Source organism: Rattus norvegicus, chromosome 1, assembly GCF_021556685.1.
Source record: "Rattus norvegicus strain SHRSP/BbbUtx chromosome 1, alternate assembly SHRSP_T2T, whole genome shotgun sequence".
Taxonomy (NCBI): Eukaryota; Metazoa; Chordata; class Mammalia; order Rodentia; family Muridae; genus Rattus; species Rattus norvegicus.
Genome location: NC_141534.1, coordinates 62,200,998 through 62,222,017, shown reverse-complemented (window position 1 = coordinate 62,222,017; position 21,020 = coordinate 62,200,998). Strand labels below are relative to the sequence as shown.

The 21,020-nt window shown below is 47.1% G+C and overlaps 1 long non-coding RNA gene across 2 annotated transcripts in view; it reads right to left on the bottom strand.

Moving 5' to 3' along the window:
• Positions 1-337: 337 nt before the first annotated feature.
• Positions 338-21,020, bottom strand: part of LOC148007087 (uncharacterized) — a 43,021-nt gene continuing 22,338 nt past the window's right edge. For both annotated transcript variants that reach the window (XR_015646197.1, XR_015646194.1), the window contains exons 6-7: positions 14,518-14,725; positions 338-659 (exon numbers count right to left, since the gene is read on the bottom strand). This is a non-coding gene — a long non-coding RNA (uncharacterized LOC148007087). The remainder of the gene's footprint in view (positions 660-14,517; positions 14,726-21,020) is intronic.

Here is a 21,020-nt window from a genome sequence, read left to right as displayed (position 1 = left end):
GTAGCACACCAGGACCAGAAAAGTGTAGAGCCCTCCAGTGGTAGACATGAAGTACTGCAGGAGTTTATTTCCTGATTTCTTCACATCTACCTTGTTCTAAAGGCTTTTTGTCAGACACATAGGGACCTAAGAAACTTGAGTTTGCAACCCCATAGGGAACCCAGGACACTAAACCATCAGCCCTGTTAAACGTCGGCAGAGGACAGTCTGGGCTCTGTGTTTATAGAATGGCTCTAGACTGGTATGAAGACTGATTGACCAGCCAGTCAAGGAGAGTTAGGGACAGTTAGAGACTTGGAGGAGAGCATGAGCGGCAGACACAGCAGACTCCAGGCCAACAGTGGAACCAGTTCATTTAATAGAGACGCATATGCCCTCCCAAAAGGCTGTCAGCTTAAGGCACTGCACTGAAGACCTGACCCAATAACATGCCCAATTTACACATCACCCACCTGTGGCTTGTGGAGGGTCCTCAGGGTAGATCCTAAAGTCTATCATGGCTGAAAGGCAGAAGTTTGCACATCATTGCAATGTGGAGGCTACTCTCTGCTGATGGGACCCACACAGTCTGTGAAAAAGTTTGCTTAAGTGAAAGTTGCCCATCCTTGAACTCTCTGGTCTTCCAGGGTAGTGTGTGTTGACCACATGCAGAGCCATTCCTTAAAAACATAAGAGCCAAAATTCAACAATAGGGAGAGAATCCTGTGCCAGATGGAATCCCTCAGGCCAGTGCGGATTCAGAGACATCCTATGCCATGGCATGGAGGCTCCCAAGAACATCTAGTATCAATGTGAGCCACACAAGAGCCCACAGTCCATCCTGGGAGAACATTAAAGTATCTGGAATTATCAGGGACCCTAAGGTAGGTTCGTCCGGATATGGTGCTGATGCATGGTGGGATGCTTGGAGGATACAGCCTAAGGCAACGTAGAGGAAAGTGTGTTATGAGAGCTAAGACAGAGCAACCACAAAGTCTGAGAACAAGTTTGCTTAAGTGAAATTTGGCCGTCCTTGAACTCTCTGTTTTTCCAGGGTAGGATGGCCTATCGGGCCCAGGACAGAGCGACTATGCCAGCATTACAATGGTCTGTAATAGAGATGGAGAAGGTGTCAGGATGGGACTTGGGCAGTGGATGGAGCTCTATGACTGCAAAGCCTGCCTAGGCTCCAAGGACCCAGAGCTGGCTGCTGCAGGAAGTCCTAGATCACAACTCCTCAGTTCCTCTTCCAAGGTCTTGCTTTTAACTACTGGACCCAACACAAAGCCTCCCTTGCAGGCTTACCAGAGCATGAAAATGAAAAGGCCACCTCCTGTAACAAGAAAGACTTCTAGAAGAGGAAGGAGACATCAATACATTCACAAAACCTTCAACTCGAAATCTGTCTTGCCAATAAGTGCGCAGGGATAAAGGTAAAGCAGATATTGAGGGACCAACCACTCAATGACTGACACAAAGTGAGATCTGTCTCATGTGACAGACACAAACTCTGACGCTATTTATGATATTCTTTCAGATTTACTTGCAGACAGAAAAGTAGCACACCTGTCTCCAGAGGTTTCACTCAGCAGCTGAAAGCCACAGCCAATCCTCAGATGGAGCTCGGGAAGTCTTGTGGAAGAGTGGGGGAGAGTGCCAAGCAAACTGGTTGGGTTAAAACACTACAAGAAGCCCCCTACAGTCAGATACCTTGGACCATGGAGTATGCTAGAGCCTGTGCAACCAACCCCAGTGCCGGGTTAGCTGTCTGCCGTTGGTCTCCATGTGGGTCATCTGACAAGTAGATCCAGGACTGTCTCAGTCTGTGTTGCCTGCCATTGGATCTGTTCCCCATACCCGGACTGCCTGATTGTAAATCCGTGGGGCAGAATGTGCTCGGTCCACCTGGGACTAGATGTCCCGGGGTGGTGTGGTAACCAAGGGAGTATCCCCTTGTCCAAAGAGAAGGGAGAGCATTATGGTAGAAAGCATTTGTAAGGTGGGACTGGGAAGGGAAGAGGGAGAGTGACTGGGATCAGGATGTAACCTGAATAAAGAAGAAATTATTGGAAATAAAAAAGTTAGCCTGGAAAATGGAAAGATTGGTAAGTGGCTAAGAGCACTGAATGCTCTTCCAGAGGTCCTGAGTTCAAATCCCAGCAAACACATGGAGGCTCACAAATGTCTCTAATGACATCTTATGCCCTCTCTGGTCTTTCTAAATACAGCTACCCTGTACGTATGTATAACGAATGATTGAATGAATGAATGAATGAATGAATGAATGAATGAATAAAGAAAGAAAGAAATTTTACCTCGTCTTAGTTATCAGGGAATGAATAAAATGTCGAGATTATGTTCAAACCCATGTCATGGATTGCCTGGATCTTTTAGATTTGCAGGAAACATCTCAAGGAAGAACAAGAGAGGCTGGAGAAGAATGGGGAAGGGTTTGATCCCTGAAGTTCCTCAGTGTCCACTAGCACAACACTTGTCTTTGGGAGGTGACATCTTTCACTCTTCCAGACTGTCTCACCAATCAGAATTACAAGCTCTGTGGATTACCCTGTAAAAGAGGACAGTTGCTCTTGGGCCAATATGGAGGTTCCTGACCTCTCAGCAAGCTCACTGCTGACTTTTGCGGTCTCTGAAGGGTGAGCAAAATGAAGACACTCAGAATAGCCTCAGGTTGAGTCAGCCAAGCCCAGGGGGCTCAGTGATGTCTCCCAGATTCCCAGGCCCTCCCTGAGATTGAACACTCTACACAGTGTAAGAGGATTGGGGGTAACCAGGAAATGAAGTTGCTCAGGTGTCTGACTCTGTAGGAGGGAAATAAATCACAGTGGGAAGCTTCAGGACAGTCAGGTGACCTGAGCCCTCCACAGAGTCTATGTCCAGACTCATAGACATTCTTCTGTCCACAAGTCTCCTAAACACAGGCCTTGACTGACCTGCAGTCCAGAGTATGTTATCATACAGTGTCCCTTAGAGAGAGGACATACTTTCCAGTTAGGCCTCTTCTGTGTCACACTGAGACTGGGTTTGTGGTACAGCCGATACAGATGGGGACTGGACACAAGTGGCAGTCTATCACAGATCATGCAATCAATCAATCAATCAATCAATCAATCAATACCCACTTATCTCACTGCCTGCAATCCTCATTGTCACCACAAGGGAGCGCTGCTTTGACCTTCTCAGAAATAAAAGCTGACTTCCCTCAGGGAAATGGATGGATGGATGGATGGATGGATGGATGGATGGATGGATGGATGGATGGATAGATGGATGGATGGACGGATAGACAGAGAAGTGATTTGACTTAATCAGTTTCTTCCAGTCCCACTTTTCTGAGCTAAACAACTTGGACATGGCTGCTGCAATTGCTTGTTCTTCATTTCTGCTTTCATGGGCTGTTCATTGAAGGGAGCCCCCTTAGAATCTGCTCATCTCAATAAAGGCCCATCTGTGGAATGTATAGCTTCTAAGTTAGGAGCTGAGGCATTCTTGGAAGGACTTCCCAAAATCCCCTCTGGGGCAGTTGCCAGTGTTCTCTACTTCAGACAGCAGCTGCATGAAGCAAACACACACCTGTCTGAACATTCTAGCTTGGGTGCACGTCACAGTGCACCTGCCCCAGGGTCCCTGCCAGTTGCACATGCCACAGGGCCACTACCATGAGGTCCCCTCCTTAGGGCTACTGTCCCATTGCACCTCTCCCAGGGTCACTGCTCCACTGCACCTGCAACAGGTTCGCTGCACTGTTGCACCTGGCCCAGGGTTCCCACTCAGTTTTACTGTCCCAAAATCCCTGGCCAACTGCACCAGCCTCAGGGATCCAGTCCCCTTGTTCCCATCCTGGAGCAGCTTCCTGAAAGTGCCGACTAACTGTCCCGAGGTGGCATATTTGAAAATCTAACTCAAAGATCTCGCCAGTCAGAACCCATTTTCTTTGCAGGCACCAAGTAGATATTAGCAGGGCTTCATCACCTTCCCTTTCTCAATCCCTTCTCACAGTTGGCCATGTGGAAGCAAAGAAACTGGCAGCAGAACATGGCATAGTCACCGAGGGTATCAGCACACCTAGAATTCGCATGAGATGGGCTGCTCTGACGTGTGATACAGGGGTGGCAGGCAGGCTTTGACATTGAAGAAGCCCAGGCTGCTGCCTCTGCTCACATGTGTGCCAGCACCTTAGCCTAACTCTAGATGTCCTAAACTCTGAGAGGAGGAAGGAGATCTTCCTACATAGAGGCTGTCCTCTGAATCTGTGCTGGCCAAGGTCAAGCCAGAGTGTTTGAACATGCCAGTTCCAGCCCCTGAGGGTTCTCTGCCTGCCTGGTGTTTTGTTGTGCTTTATGTCTGGCAAGGTGAAGATGTGGCCCATACTAGGAATATCTTTGAAGACAACTGCCCTGGGTTCCCATGCTAAAATTCAATTAGGGACTGACAGGGACCTAAATAACAAGACAGTGCCAATACCATGAGTTCCAAAATCAAGAGCAAATGGGGCCTTGATGCTATCCTGTGCTGATCTGACAGGAGTCAGTACACACAATTCCCAGTACATCAAACGTCCCGTGGTAAAATCCTCTGTCAAGGGCAGGTGATGCCTCATGAGAGTGAACTATCAGGGTAGGACAAGACACTTGGGACTACTGTCCTGAACTCACCAGTCTCAGATGAATGGGCTTTGAAAAGTTTTCAGAAAACAGGATAGGGGTGAGTAAGCAAGTGCAGGTAATCCTTGGGTAACACATAGTTCCTGAGGAGGTTCTGAGATATGTTGGATCCACTCCTGGAAAAGGCAGCATTGTGTTCAGGGGGGTAACAAAGCAGGAGCCTGCTGATGTTTTCACAGTATTGCATGGGAACAGTAACAATGCCCTTAGCAACAGGATGTCCTAGCACTCTCAGATCAAGCAGACAGCCTAGAGCCTATTAGGCCCATATCCGAAGAGAATACCGGTCATGTGTGTAGCTTCTATAGCCAGGAAGCTGGAGCAGGGAACATTGACATTGTCTCATTTAGGGGTTTACTGCTGAGAACAGACACACCATGACCAATGCAGCTCTTATGAGGACAACATTAATGGACACAGGATTGAAGGTTCAGAGACTCAGTCCAGTATCATCAAGCTGGAAGCATGGCAGTATCCAGGCAGTCATGGTGCCAGAGTAAGTGAGAGGTCTACATATTCATCTGAAGGCTGCTTGGGGAAGATTGGCTTGCATGTGGATAGGAAAAGGGTTTTAAAGCCCATGCCCACAGTGACACACCTACTTTAACAAGACCATGCCTCCCAATATTGCCACTCCCTGAGCTAAGCATATACAAACCATCATAGACATCTTGCAGGAGGGTGGTACTGTTCTATCAGAGAGAAGCCTCTGCTCCCGTTAATATACTGAGGTCAACCCTGGATAGGGCACAGAGCCCTCCATACATCCTGGGACTCAGGGAGGCATCCTATGAAAGAGCTTTTTCCTAGAAGGACACATGGGTGTTAAGGCCTCCCTTCCAGCCAGGCTGTAGGGAGTCTCCAAAGCTAAACTCTGACTCTTTGCAGAAGTGAAACAATAAAAATTCACCCTTCACAGTACAGTGAGTAGCAAAAATGGTGAAAGGTGTAAATAGAACCAATTAGTACCTGAGCATGAGGATTGGTTTTATATGAAATGTGGGTGGGTGCAGTGCAGTATCCTCCTGCATGTACCTACACGTTCAGTAACTACCCTGTTCGATGCTGCTTTACACAGAACCATCTGGAATCCATTCACTGAGGGACTCCATCCATGGACTGGAAGCTACATGTGGGACTTTTGTATCCAGGTCTCCCAGCCCTGGGACAGGGATGCATGGATAAAGTGGAGAGAAGCAGACTGGAATGGTTCAGAGGTTATCCTGCCAACAACCCCAAGCCCCCAGCTGCATGACAATGTAGAATAGCGAGCAGTTTCCCAGACAGCCTCACTCCCCATAGACAGACTTCTTCCAGTCCCTCCTTATGCCAAGGAAAAGAAAATCAAAAAAAGCAGGAGCACGGAAAGAAAAATTGCACTACTCCCAGGAGCCAAGGACAAGCCCCCTCCCATCCTCTGATCTGACCCCATAACCATCCACAGCCAAGTCCTGGGCTCATCTCTAGAGGCACATGGACCCAGGCAGATGAGCCCTTGAATCACAATCGGCTCCTCAAAAGCATCCTATGGGTGTCAGTCCTGAGTCCATGAATCGGAGGTGCTCTGCACAGCTATTCAGAGAAGCCTTCACTTGATCTCTGTCAAAGATCTCTGTGTTGGATGTCAGAGGAGAGTGTCCACCCAGTATCAGTCCTGGGACTGTGGCCCTCTAATATGTTAGCCCGTGTGAACCTCCCCACAGAGCGCCACCTCTCCTTGGGCAACTCCTCCTTGATCGCCTTCTATAGGAAGATATTTAGAGTCCCTTGCACGAGGCAGGGAAAATGGCACACAGCTGAGGGCGGTAGACAAAGCTGGGAACACATCAAATATTGAGTTGGTGTGAGGCTCCCTAAGCCATGCTTGGGCAGGTCTGTGCCAGCGATCCCATAAGACACTTTGATTATCCCCATGTACACAGCAAGAACCAATTGCCAGGCCTACCCTCTGCCCAGAGCAAAGGGAGATTGGGACTTGGATTCCAACCTTGGCCATTATTGTAATACCTGACCTTGTAACCCTTGCTCCCTTTGGGGCTCAACAGTCCCCCTCAAATGTAGACAGCAATGTCTAGATGGTGTTCACAGCTTTTCTTGCCTGAAACTGTGCTGTGCTTGATACTACAAACCAGGAAGTAGGGACTTGAACTTGAGATCACTGACTCAGGCTAGGGAGGACTCCAGGGCACCTGAGCTCAGCTGCAAAGGCAGAAGCTGAACCAGAGTGAGCAGAGGTGGCACATTTTGCTGTTTCTTTCCTTTTCTGCTCTCAGGCCTTTTAATGAACTCTACAGATGAGGATCTTTCCTCCCAGGCTTAGTGTCTGCAGCCATGAGGGTCCTCTACAGGGGACTCAAAACCCCAGAAGAGTCTTCAGAAGGAAAGCGCTACACACTGCACTGCCCCCAGCACTCTGAGAAACAGAGACCCTTTCTGGGCTTGGGCCAGTCAGTGCTCAATAGTTAGCTTCTTGCTCCACTGGCTGCTCACAAATAACACAGCAGCCTGAGTCCTGTGACCTGGCTGTCACAGACTGTGATTGAGAATTTATTTCAACTGTGTCAGCATAGCCACTCTATTCCTTCTGGTCCCAGGTTGCACAGAGCTCCTTGTCCTCATACACGCCTGTTCCATGATTGGACCTTAATATTTAAAGTGAACCCTACACTCAGGATGGACTTGGTTTTCTATACATCATGCCAACCTCTGTGTGAGAGGAAGTGTCTGCATGTGTATGCATACCACCTTATGTGCCTAGGTGTCCATGCATACCACTACCCCATGTCCTGTCAGAGGCCATCCTCTGGACAGGTCCTCACGCCTGCATGTCAGACCACCTGTCTTCAACCCCAACCCCTCCCCACTCCACAGATGCTGAGCTTATGGGCTTTGCTGATGCATCCAACATTGATGGGGGTTTTGGGGATTCAAACTCAAGTCCTCACCCTTGGGAGGCAAGTCTCTGCCTATCCCTGCAGCTTTGTCTCAGGTGTTTGATGATAACCTAAAGCCTTTCTGAGGACTTATGAGAACAGTGTCCTCTTGATGGGTCAGTTTAGAAACACAGCTTTGTCTTTTTTCATTTTTTAAAATCTGTACCATCAGTTTGAGGCTAATCATTCAGAATTCAAAGAAAAAGTGACACAGCGAGCATAGACATGAGGACTTTAAAGCAGGAGGCACAGCAAATATTCAAAACAGAGAAATGAGGAGAGGTAAACATCTTACAGGCTTTGATTTCTAAAAGCCTAAAGTCTCTCCATAGCCCACAGAAGCCAGAGCCTTGAAGCCCTTCCCAACCATGTCATGACAGGTCCTATTGTGACCTCATGAGGAGCGACTGTGAGGAGGTCCAGCCAACAGATGTTAAGCTGTAGCCAGGCCTGGATTTCTTTGAGTGCTTTGAGAGGAGGTGTGGAGTGGAGCCCTCTGGGACTTGGTTGTATCTTGTGAGCTGTGTGTGGTTGTATTGGATTTTACTGTACTGTGTATATGTGTATGTATCAATGTGTGTAGGATGATGTGTGTTGACAGATTTGCTTGTGTGTGACTGTGTGTACACTTTGGCCCGTGTTTGTCAGTATATATAGGAGTGTGTGAGTTTACAGGTTTGTTTGTGTGTATGTGTTTGTATGTGTGTACGTTTTCTTGTGCATGTGTGTGTCCCCGTGTGTATGTTTGTGTGTGTCTGTGATGTGCGTTTTTATTGGTGTGCTTGTGTGTAAGTATGTGTGTACCTGTTCATATGTGATTGGGTTTTGTGTGAATCTGGGTGTTTGTAAGAGTTTGTCTGTGTGTATAAGTACACTTTTGTGTATTTCTGTGTGTGCTTCTGTGTGTGCCTATGTGTGTGTGTGTGTGTGTGTGTGTGTGTGTGTGTGTACACACGTGCCCATCCCCTTTTGCACCTTCTTGTATCTATATTACCTGCACCTCAGTGCAAGAGAATGTAGAGCCCAGAAGCCAGCCCAGCTGCTGTTCCTGAGGTAGGTCATCAACCGTATTTTCAAGACAGGCTCTCTCACTGGCCTGCAGGTGCCCAAGTACCTGTGTTGGCTTACCAGTGGCTCCCAGGGATTTGACATGCCAACCCCATAATATCAGATTAAAGGCCTACGTAGACGGCTGCCTGCTCATTTATGGTTTGATTTTTTTTTCTGTGTTTAAGAGATAGAATTAGGCCATATATTCTCAAGACCACTGGCTATTTCCTTATTGTGGTTTTGATTTTTAGTTATGCTTTATTTATTTATTTATTTATTTATTTATTTATTTATTTATTATGGATTGCTGGATTCAGTTTGGTGGTGGTTTTTATGTTCTCACATGCTATATTATTGTTTTGATTTTTACGTTTCTGCAGTCAGATGATTCACTCTATCTCCATTTTCAATGTCCTGCGGTTTCTTCCTTTTACATTATTCCTGTTTCTCTATTTATTGAGTACAAGCAATCATTGGCTTAGACTTGATACAAATTTGCGCTTTGTGACACTTTGACTCTTCGGCCTTTGTTTAAGGTTTACTATTCACTGATATTTAACTGCCTTATTCCTTGTGATTGGTTAATTTTAATTTTCAGTATTTTGCTCTGGAGAGTTGTGGAGTTTTGTGGATCACTGGGTCCTGAAATTCAATGGAGTTTTCCCTTAAGTGTTGGTTTTTTTATATTTCTTTGTTTTGTCTTATACTAATTGTTTCTCCTCTCCTTTCTTTCATCTGACCTTTTTCTTCAAACTACATCCATTCACAGTATTGATCAGATTTGGCCGCCCAATCCTATTGTAGTATGACGATTTTTATTTTCATCATTGCATTTAGTATGTGTGTGCTCTTTGCTTTCTCTTTTGGGGTTGGTTATTTGTGTGGCTTTTACTTATGATGCTTCATATTTTCCCCCTTTTAATAATTTTACTCTATTTTTCTAGTCTAGTCTTTTCTTTGTTTTTATTTTTTTTTCTTTTTGTTTCGTTTGTTTCTTTTAGGATCCACATGTGTAATTTTAGTTCCTGAATTGCTCCATCTTTTTCATTATTTGATTCCATTTTTTGTTATTTTTAGGTATCATTAGTACTGATAAAATGCCTACAGAGATTGAGGAGGAGTTACCACCTCCTAGCCCCGATCCCAGTATCACTCAGGAGGGAACCTTTCATTCCCAATATAAAGTATTGAAGACTATTGGAAAAGGAAGCCATTCCAAGGTCCTCCTTGCCGACCACTGGCTCACAGGATCCCCGGTGGCGATCAAAGTTCTCCGAAAGGACAAGCAGTGATTCCAGCCAGCCATGACAGAAGCAAACATAATGAGAAAGATCAACCACCCCAACATTGTTTCTCTCTTACAAGTCATTGAAAACAAAACTAGAATATACCTCATAATGGAGCTGGTGGAAGGCCAACAACTCCACCAGTACATCAGAGAGTCAGGGCACATAGAGGAGGATGAGGCTCGGCAAATATTTGAACAGATATTATCAGCAGTGAGCTACTGCCATGGAAAGGGGATTGTTCACCGAGACCTGAAACTGGACAATACAATGATCGATAAAAACAAAAAGGTCAAAGTCATCGACTTTGGGCTTAGCACCAAAACACAACCTGGACAAATGCTAAACCAGCACTGAGGTGCGTACTCTTTTGGTTCCCCGGAACTCTTCCTTGGACTTCTGTATGACGGGACGAAGAATGACATGTGGACAATAGGAGTGGTCTTGTATTATATGGTAGTGGGAAAGCTCCCATTTGATTCAGTGATCATACAAGAATTACAAAAACAAGTTGTTTCAGGGGTGTATCCTGCCCCCTGTGGGGTTTCAGAAGAACTGGGAACCTCCTTAGTCAATTACTAACAGTAAATCCAATGTATAGACCAACAGCAAGAAAGGCGATGAAACACGCCTGGTTCAAAGTACACGGGAAGGGGTTCACAGGTCGTTGTGAAGAACTGCTTCCCCTCAGGCCAGACCCTGAAATTTTGGGTGCGATGAAATGCATGGGATTTCAAGCCTCTGTAATAAAATACTACCTAATAAAAAGAAAATATAATGAGGAAATGGCAACTTATTGCTTCCTACAACAGCAGGCTCTCCCAGGGTATGGCTGCACAGCCCAGGCACAGCAAGTGCGTCCCGTTACATTCCCATTCCCTAGCCTTGATCCTGCTGCTGCTTTTAGATTACAATGAAAGAGGAGTGGAAGCCTGCCAGTCCTTGGCACCTTGCGGGTGTCATTCTCCCATGGTCAAGTATCTCACTTTGGCCAGAAGGGTCATCTAAAAGCAGGCAAAAGAACCACCGTGGCTGGTCGTCTCAGGCCACTACCGATGACACCTACACAGGACCACTATCACAAATGTGCCATGAGTGTCCCATGCATTCAAACAAGCATCTTCAGTGAGAAGAGTAGCAATAAGGAAATCAAAGAAGACAACCCACTCTCCTACAGAGCCCCATTAGAGGATAAGCCCATCCCCAGCAGGGTCCGGCACAGAGGTTTTAAGGTATGGACCATGAATATAGCAAATGCCCTGATTAATCTTTGTTGCTGCTTGTCAAGGAGAAAGAAACCTCGCCTGGGGTAGAACAGCATCTCACCCGAGAAATGAGCCACAGGGAGAGTCCAGAGAACAAGCAGCAGGCATATTCCAGGTACCTTTGTGCTTTGTCCTTTCCAGTTTGCTCTATGCACCTCCTTCCTCTGTCTCTGGTTTCCATTTTCCCCACAATTCTTACCTTGTATCTTCTCTAAGTTCTTTATGAGGTTTCCCCAACACCAAGCCTCCTGTCTCTTCTTGATTTCTCCTATTCCCAGCAGGGACCCAATAGGATTGTTGAGTTCCCCACTCTACAGAATTGTCTTTCTGACCCATCCCTTCAGATGGACTCCATCCCCCCCCTTAGGCCAATAGCTCTCACAGGGTGAGGACTAGAGGTTCATGGAATCTTGGACTCCTCCATGGGCTACTGGTCCTAGCACATGTGGTCATCAATCCCAAGTGCTGCAGAACAGAGTCTTATCTTTTCAAATGTGACGTCCCATTCCATTAAGCCTTAAAATTAATAACAAGGTTTGTCATTGAATAAGTATCAACAACCTAGTTTGTGGGTTATTGTTGATGGTCAGAATCCTGGATGCATGCATAGTTTTTTGCATACTGATTTTTTTTTGTTCCTAAGGCCTACTGATTGGTAACATTTCTAAATGATTTCTTTCAAAAATCTTAACTGAGAAGTAGAAGAGAAGAAGTAATAAAATAATAACGCAATCAAAGCTCCAAATGGTAATCTAAGTATTCTACCTCATATTTTTTTGCTTAGAATAAATTCTTTTTTCCTTTCACAGTGCCATCTTGAAATTCTGTCATATCCTGTGTATAAACAGGTGGTGATTTCAGACACATTGCTAATGAAAAGACACCAGTAGAAGCTACAGCACCAACAGGAGTAACAGCAATAGCACCAGCAGCATTAGCAGTAGCAGAAGGAGGAAGAGGAGGAGGAGGAGGAGGAGGAGGAGGAGGAGGAGGAGGAGGAGGAGGAGGCAGAGCAGGAGGAGGAGGCAGAGCAGGAGGAGGAGGAGAAAAATCTGGAGGAATAAGTAATAGGAAAAGTGGAATAGGAGGAGAAGAAGGAGGAGGAGAAGGAGGAGGAGCGGGAGGAGGAGGAGGAAGAGGAGGAGGAGGAGGAGGAGGAGGAGGAGGAGGAGGAGGAGGAGGACTTTGCTTCCCTGTCCTGGGATAATTGCTGAATGACTTCTTTTGGAGACAGATACTATGCTGAGCAATGTTTATGAAACAAATTATCAGAATATTAACCATTCATCGAAGACATGTCAATATTCCTGAAGAGGATCACCCCTGGAAGACAGAATTAGATGGCAGTGCAAGCTGTGCGGAAAGTCCTTAATGAGGACGACTTTCTCAAAGCTGATGATGTAATAGTTCTGAAGGAGCATTTTGTGGGAGTCAGGGTCCCATCTACCTCTGTCTGGGCACACAGAGGTCCTGGCCTTGCATCCTGCCTGAGAGGTGACCTGGATTATTGGCTTCCCTGGTCCACACAGGGTCCTGGATTGCTTGGTTGCCCCTCATTCCTGGTCTACCCTGTGCCCCATGGTGTTTGCAGCTTCTATGGGCTGAATTTAATCAGTGATTCACTGGAGCTGGATCTGAACCCAGACCACAGGGAAGCCCTGGGCACTGAGGACAATAAGAGCAGCAGACAACATCTCCTCCACTGCTTCCCTCTCTGCTCCACAAGGCAAGGCAGCTCTCACACAGGAGGCATCCAGCCTAACTCCCAGCAGGGAGAGTGTGAGATGTCTGTGGATGAGCCCACATTACAGTACGATACTGTGGGAAGACATCTGGTAGCTTCTGGTGCAGCTGCAGCAGTCAGGACACATGGAACTACAGTGGAGGTGAGCTATAGGACCAGGTAGCAAAGAGTCTGATCTGGCCAATGCTGATCTGAATCCCTGGGTGCTCAGGGCTACACTGAATGCCAGTCATGGGCATGCAATGTGTCACTAACACTGTGTGTGACCACATTCTGAAAGTCTTGTCCAGAAAAAAAAAGTGGTCTTGAGCACTGAGTTTCAGTCCCGACTCATGGGGTACAGGATAGCAGATTGACCTGAGTATGAAATTGCATGAGTATGCCCTCTGGCTGCTCCCTGGGCTCAGGATAGATGGGCCCTGAGAAGGCACCATTCATGGGTCTGCAGGAGTAGGGGAGAGCTTGGCATTCATGAGGCACTCCTAACCCTTACTTGAGCCAGTCTGGGGAGGAGATGGCATCATTTGTGATATGGACTTCCGTGGGACACTATGCTTTGATGTATGGCACAGACAGCTCCCGTCCTCCTTGCTGACAGTTCAGACCCACAGCTGGCCTCATCTCAGACAGTCCCATGGGGAGTGGTGTTTGGTTCCTGCTTCACAGTTAGGGCAGGAAAACACCTAGGATATGATGGGCCACTGCAGTGAGTACAGGCCATGCGACTGTCTTGTCCTTGCTTACTTGTTTTTTCCTCTTCCTCCTCTTCCTCCTCCCCCTCCTTCTCTTCTTCCTCTTCTTCCTCCTTCTCCTTCTCCTCCTCCTCCTTCTCCTCCTCTTCCTCCACCTAATTTCAGGAACCACCCAGAGACCTTCACAGGAGTGTAGTTCATGCTAATCAGAATGCAGGGCTGGAGATCAAATTCTGGGTAAGGTCTCCATCCAGCCCTGGTTGCTCCCCCACACACCCTGCCTACCCGAGATTTCCAAATTGTGTTCTCAGGGTCATGGAGAATCCTCTACAGTTAGCCCTGCCGATACAGCCAGTTTCTTGGGAGCACTGGGTTTAGCAGGAGTCCTCTCCATCAGGCTCAGAAGCTTAGAGTGAGTGAGAGGGCTTGCTGAGTGGCACACTAGGACCAGAAAGGTGTAGAGCCCTCCAGTGGTAGTCATGAAGTACTGCAGGAGTTTATTTCCTGATTTCCTCACCTCTACCTTGTTCTAAAGCCTTTTCAGGGGCCCCTAGAGACCTAAGAAACTTGACTTTGGACCCCCATAGCGCAACAGAGAGACTAAAGCAGCAGCCCTGTGAAATTTCTGCAGAGGACAGTGTGGGCTCTGTGTTATAGAGTGGCTGTGGACTGGCATGAAGGCTGACTGACCAGCCAGTCACAGAGAGCTAGGGACAGTTAGATTCTTGGAGGAGGGAGCATGAGCGGCAGACACAGCAGAGTTGAGGCCTTCAGAGGAGCCAGCTCATTTAATAGAGAAGCATATGCCCTCCCAAAAGCTTGTCAGCTTAAGACACTGCACTGAAGACCTGACCCAGTAACAATGCTTCATTTACACATCACCTACCTGTGCCTTGTGTAGGGTCCTCAGGTTAGATCCTAAAGTCCATCATGACTTAAAAGCAGAAGTTTGCATATCACTGTAATGTGGAGGCTACTCTCAGCTGATGGGACCCACGCAGTCTGTGGACAAGTTTGCTTAAGTGAAAGTTGGCCGTCCTTGAACTCTCGGGTCTTCCAGGGTAATGTGTGTTGACCACATGCAGAGTCATTCCCTAAAAACATAAGTGCCAACATTCAACAATAGGGAGAGAATCCTATACTGGATGGAATCACTCGGCTCAGTGTGGACACAAAGATATCCTATGCCATGGCATGGAGGCTCCCAAGAACTTCTAGGATGAATGTGAGGCACACAAGAGCCCACAGTGCAGCCTGGGAGAACATTAAAGTATCTGGAATTATCAGGGACCCTAAGGTATGTTGGGCAGGATATGGAGCTGATGCATGCTGGGATGCTTGGAGGAGACAGCCTGAGGTAAAATAGAGGGCAGTGTGTAATGAAAGCTAAGACAGAGCAACCAACAGGATGGCTTATCTGGCCCAGGACAGATCGACTCTGCCAGAATTAGATGGTCTATGTAGAGCTTCAGTCCTGGGATTGTAGGAGCATAGAAAGCGCCAAAAGTCAGGGTGCGGACTACCTCCATGTTTTCGTATCTCCCTGTAGGTTGAAGAGGCAGAGAACAAACGCAGAGGTGCCCAGTATGTCCTCAGCCTGGACAACAAGTGTCTGCTCAATCATACAGACAGCCCACGACTCTCTCACCCAGCGAAACCTGAGACTGCACACTGGTGGACCAGCTGGTTCCTCAAGAGGTTAGCTCTCTCAATGGCATGAAGTTCAGGTGCTACCTCTTCCTATACTGGCCTGGTGAAGACAGAACCCTGGAGGACATTGTGGTCTGGGCAAGAGATATACAGCAGCCCTTTCTGTGCCAGCCAGCCTTGAAGGTTGCTTGACATCATTCCAGCATGACCAGTCTCCAGCCTTTTCCAAGCAAGTCAGTTGTTGGCCCTTACCACTTCTGCCCACCACATCAGTCGCCTTTCCCTGCCCACTTGTAGGAGATGGGACTAGCTCTGACTTAATCATAGGGCTTTTGATGGACTCTATTTTTCCTGTTTCTGGTTGTAAGCTACTAGGATTCTCAGGAGCATAAGTGTATGAGAGAAACAAGTGTCTTGTTAGCCCTGAAGCAGCCTGGATTCTGGTCTTATCTGCTAGAGAAGGTGTCATGAAGGGACATGGGCAGTAGAGGGAGATCTATGGCTGCAAAGCCTGCCTAGGCTCCAATAATCCAAACTGGGTACTGCAGAATTTCCGAGATCACAGCTCTGCAGTTACCCTTCTCATGTCCTGGTTTTAACTACTGCACCCAACACAAAGCCTCCCTTGCAGTATGTCTCAGATCCATTTGAGACTCTGCAAACCAGACATCTTTGTACGGAATGGAAAAGAACCCTTACTGCACATCTCAGGTTGTGGAGGCTGATCCATCCTGTCTGGCAGTGTTTCTTTTTTTTTTTTTTTTTCTTTTTTTTTTCCGGAGCTGGGGACCGAACTCAGGGCCTTGCGCTCGCTAGGCAAGCGCTCTACTGCTGAGCTAAATCCCCAACCCCTATGACAGTGTTTCTGAGTCACTGGTATAGGGCTGTTTGGGGTCTCCTCTCCTCACCTTAGCCAAGGAGGTCCAGGGTTATCAAGCAGGTACAGTCCATGGGCTCTGATATGGTTTATGGTATGTTATCTACTCATGGAGCCCTCAAGATTTCTTTACTGCCCAGGGTCCAAAGAAGTATTTGATGCCCCTTTACTTGGATGAGAGGAGACTTGAATGTCACTGCTGCTCACAGGTTCTTGGTAGTTGAGCCCAATAGTGGATGCATTTTTGTGAGTCATATCTGCACCTCCTCCTAACATCTGTTAGAGTAGATGAAGTCTGTCTGGCTGGGTGGGGCAGTACCTCCTCCCCTAGGCCTTCTTGTGTGCATCTTGACCTCGGCCAGAACATGTGGAGTTGGGACAACCATTCTGGATGTCAGCTGATGCAATGCCTCACACAGAGGTGCTGGCAGAACTGAGGGTTCTATTCCCTGGACATTGTGACACGAAACAGACTGGGAACAGTGGGAAGAGGAGGGTCCACAAGGCTAGCTCAGACTCCAATCTCTAAAGATCAGATTTCATCTTTCGTACAAAATCTGGTGAACTAGCCCTGTACGAGACGCATATTACCTTCCATTAGAAAACCTCTGGGAACAAAAACCCTAGTGTAAAGTGGGGTCTGTGCCAACTGTGGGTGCCTGGCATCGGTCAGGTCTGGTGTCAGGATAGGCCCATCCACAGACACACACAGGCACACACACACACACACACACACACACACACACACACACACACACACACACAGAAACACATCATTTCATGCAAGCCTACACCGCTCCCCCCAATCACCTGCTATCTTGGGATGTGTCCAGGCTGCCTCAACTTAGCTTCTTCCCACCACATATGTCCCTAAATTGTGTGAACCAGGGGTGGTCACTTCCCTTCCTGGGTTCCCTATTCCTCAAGTTCAGGTGAGGTCACTCTGCTCCTCCTGATCCTTTCCTGGTCTAGAGCTTGTCACCTCACCCTGTGGTTCACAAGTGCTCCCAAGGAAGAAATAATCCATGTCTCCATGTTTACGTGGTTGCCCATACTGCTGATTCCTGGCAGGAGTCATGTGTGGATGGGTACTTGACAGGGTCTTGGTCCTTAGTTTGTCAGTGTCTCCATGAACACAGCATTCCTGTGAGACCAAAGCACTCCAGACAGCTTGGGATATGCTGAGTGGCATGGCAGAGTATGCCCCTGAAGAGCAGGCAGGCCCAGCAAGGCCACAGTACACCTTGGATGTGCCTGTCTGACTTTCCCACCAGAGCACGACCTGCTGTAACAGGTGCTTGTCATTATCTTGGGGAACACAGCAGTGAGAACCCTGCTGGGGCTTCTGGTCTCCAGGGAGAAGGCAGGGGCCTTGTGCTCACTTGTCCCTCACTAGTCCCCTTGGCCCAGGGATTGTGGTTTTCAGGACTCCCAGAAGCATCAGAGGCCAGCACAAGTCATCCTTAGTGTGTGCAGCAGCTACAGGTGCATGCAGGTCAGGACCTGTGCCCTGTGTCTTCAGAGACAAGAAGGAGCCAAGAGCATTGGCTGACCCTGAGAAGCCACTTGGGTCTCATAAAGATTCTATTTATGTCCTTCCTCTGGGCCTGTGGAGACATTGTAGGGAACTATACCAATTTCCTTGGATGCCAGGCTGTGCAGAACTGCAGACTGTGGTCACAATCCACAGGGAATGGACAGGACAATTACAGGCCACGCTCTGCCATGCCTCTGCCTAAAAGTGTGCAATGGGGTCAGGGTATGGGCATAAGGAGGAGCCCACGCAGATTCGAGTCTCCTTCCAATATTCATCTGTGGGCTGGGTAAAGAAAGCCAGCACAAAATCACAGTAACTTTATATGATTGTCTTTTAAAAGAAACATCAAAGATAACAGGTGTAAATCATGAAAATGGCATCTGTGTGTGCGTAGACAGCTGTTTGCATGGAGAGTGTGTACCCACACTCCAAGCACAGACTACAGGCATGGCGAGTGTCTGTCTACACTTGGAGCAGAGCATACATGCTATCAAACACACAATAAAGGCCATCATGCCCAGGCCCTGGGTCTATAAGCCACTGAAAGCCTCTCACTCCTCAGTGGGGTCTGATGTCCAATACCTTAGAGACATCTGCAGACTGTGCTGTCAGAACATGAAGAGCCATGAGCGTCTCCCCCGGGAACTCTGTAGTCTTGCTGGAAATGCAAGAGGAAAGCCCATCCTCTAGGCCAACGTGTAGCATAGTTCATACAAGTATCACTGACACACAAACATGTTGAAGACAACATGGCTGGGCCTGGCAGAGCTGTAACTTGGCCAAAGGCAGAATGGCTGGGGCAAATGAACAATCATGGCTGTGGTAGCTCCCTAAAGCCTGGATTTCTGCCCCCTCTATTATGTGGTCTCTGAAGAAGACAAAGGATGGACTCCTTGAGCATCCTGTTGATTAGCTTGCTGTTCAGATGTGGGATGTGGTCACAGTGCTCTGATAAGGCCACAAGAACATCCATGGGAGTGGAAACTAGCTTAGGTGTGTCCTACTGTGCCCAGGGAACTGCACTCTGGCTTATGGTGTGGAGGCCCAGGGTGCAATGGGGTCAAGGAGTGGCATAAGGAGGAGCCCACGCAGCATAGCATGTGAGTCCTTGAACTCACTGCATTTAAGTCCTAGGGTGAGTCTCATGTGGTCAAACTCTGCATGACTCAGGTGGCTGACATCTTACCTGCTGTGATTGACATCACTGGCTTTTACAATGTGGGTGTAGCCTTAAGAGCCATGTTATATACTTGTCAACTGGAAAACAGAACTTGTGTTTCACTTAGGATGGATGTGTGTCCTTCCAAAGTGTGAGTGTACCATACTTTTGTTTTCTTCCCTCCCTCTCCACTTCCAAAGTCTGGAAGGCCTCCTTGATGTGGGCTCTACACAGCCAACGCTCACTGCAATGATCACTTGGGTTTGCCATGAATGAACTTCTGTACTGGGAACTGACCTGGCACAGGGCTAGGCTTCCCTTCCTTGCTGACCGAGCAGAAACCTGTGACAATCAAGTGACACCTGAAAGAGTTCCTGTGCACCAAGTTGGGGTACCGTTCTCTGAGTTGCATGCCTCTGTGGATGAGTCCCACAAACGCCAAGGCACTGATGACAGGCCTGGAAAAGGACAGCATAAGTCACAGAGGACCCCAGGTTGATCTGGCAAGGGATAAGGACTCTTTGCTATGATTAACCTTATCTTGCTCATGGACAGACAATTCTCATGTGAACCAAGTGTGCTAAGTTTAAGAAATTGGGCTGGGGCTGGAGAGCAGGCTCAGTGGTTCAGAGCCTGGCTGCACTTTCAAAGGTCCTGAGTTTGATTCCAGTCACCATATTATGGATACTAACTAACTATAATCAGATCTGATGCCCTCTTTGGAAACACAGATGTACATGCAGATAGACCACTCAAATAATTGAATCTTAAAAGAAAGGAACAAAGGAATGAAAGAAGGAAGAAAAGAAAGTTAAAGCATGAAAGAAAGAAAGGAAGGAAAGTATGAAAGAACGAATGAAAGAAAGAACGAAAAATCAAGAAAGGCAGAGAGAGAGAGAAAGAGAGAGAGAGAGAGAGAGAGAGAGAGAGAGAAAGGAAGGAAGAACGAAAGAAAGAGAGAGATAGAAAGGAGAAGAAAAGAAAGGAGGAAGTAAGCAAGCTGGTCAGCTGTAGAGAAATGGACCTGTAATACCAGACAATCAAGACACACAGTAGGAAGGGGGATCAGAAGTTCAAGGCTAGCCTGGTCTACAGCATGAGTTCAAGGTCATCATGGACAACTTAGTCACACCCTTTTTCTAAAGGTGAGGAGGGCTAAGGCTACTAACTCAGTGGTAGAGCACTCGTGGGGAAAGCAGACTGCTGTCCATTGATACCTCTCCTTCCTTGCTCTGAAATACACAATGGTATTAGAAGAGTCAAAGGTTCTTGGCCTAGTATCCACTATTCTATTTGCTACATCGTTAAGGGTGCAGTTTTTGGTATTTTGTTCAGGGATCAGATCTATGAAATAAAACTTAAGCAATACTCTTATTGCTGTCAGAGTGGCAGGTGGATGATAAATGCTTGCCCACCTGCATCAGTACAAAGCTGGTTCCTTGGACTCCCTGCAAACACATCACTGCTAATTGTATGCCCTGGGTAGGCTTTTCCAGCACTGTACATAGCTTGAAAACCTTCCCTGCTATGGACCCTTGAGTGGGCATCCTGCCTCTCTCAGTCTCAGAATGGAGCACCTGGTCACCTCTAGGCTCACAGGTCAGGGACCTCTTCCATCCCATGTGAACAAGACTGGCACGGCTGCACACACTTTGAAAAAAGAATATATTGGCAACCCTTAACGAAAAAGATGGTTCTTACTTTCCATTATGGCATTCTATAAAATACGGGTATTTTCTGGTACAATTACACATGTCATTGATTGTGTGTGTGCGTATGTTTTTGGAGGTTGGAGGGGGATAATTCATTTCTCTAAGCCCCTTCCTCAATGCGAGGCGAAAAACATTGACTCTCATACAGACTTTTAATAATTACACAGTTATTTATATATTTTAAGATTTGTTTATTTTTCCAACTTTTTTAGTGCTCTCTCTCTATATATATCTCTCTCTCTTTCTCTCTCTCTCTCTCTCTCTCTCTCTCTCTCTCTCTCTCTCTCTGTGTGTGTGTGGGTATGTGTGTGTAATTAGATATAATACTCAGGGTCAGTACATCCTACACTTGAGCTACCCTATAACTTTTTATGTTTTAAACAGCCTTATTATGATATCTTTGACATATAAAGGTGATATGTGCTAGAGGTGAGCATCTTGATGTTCTTAAAGA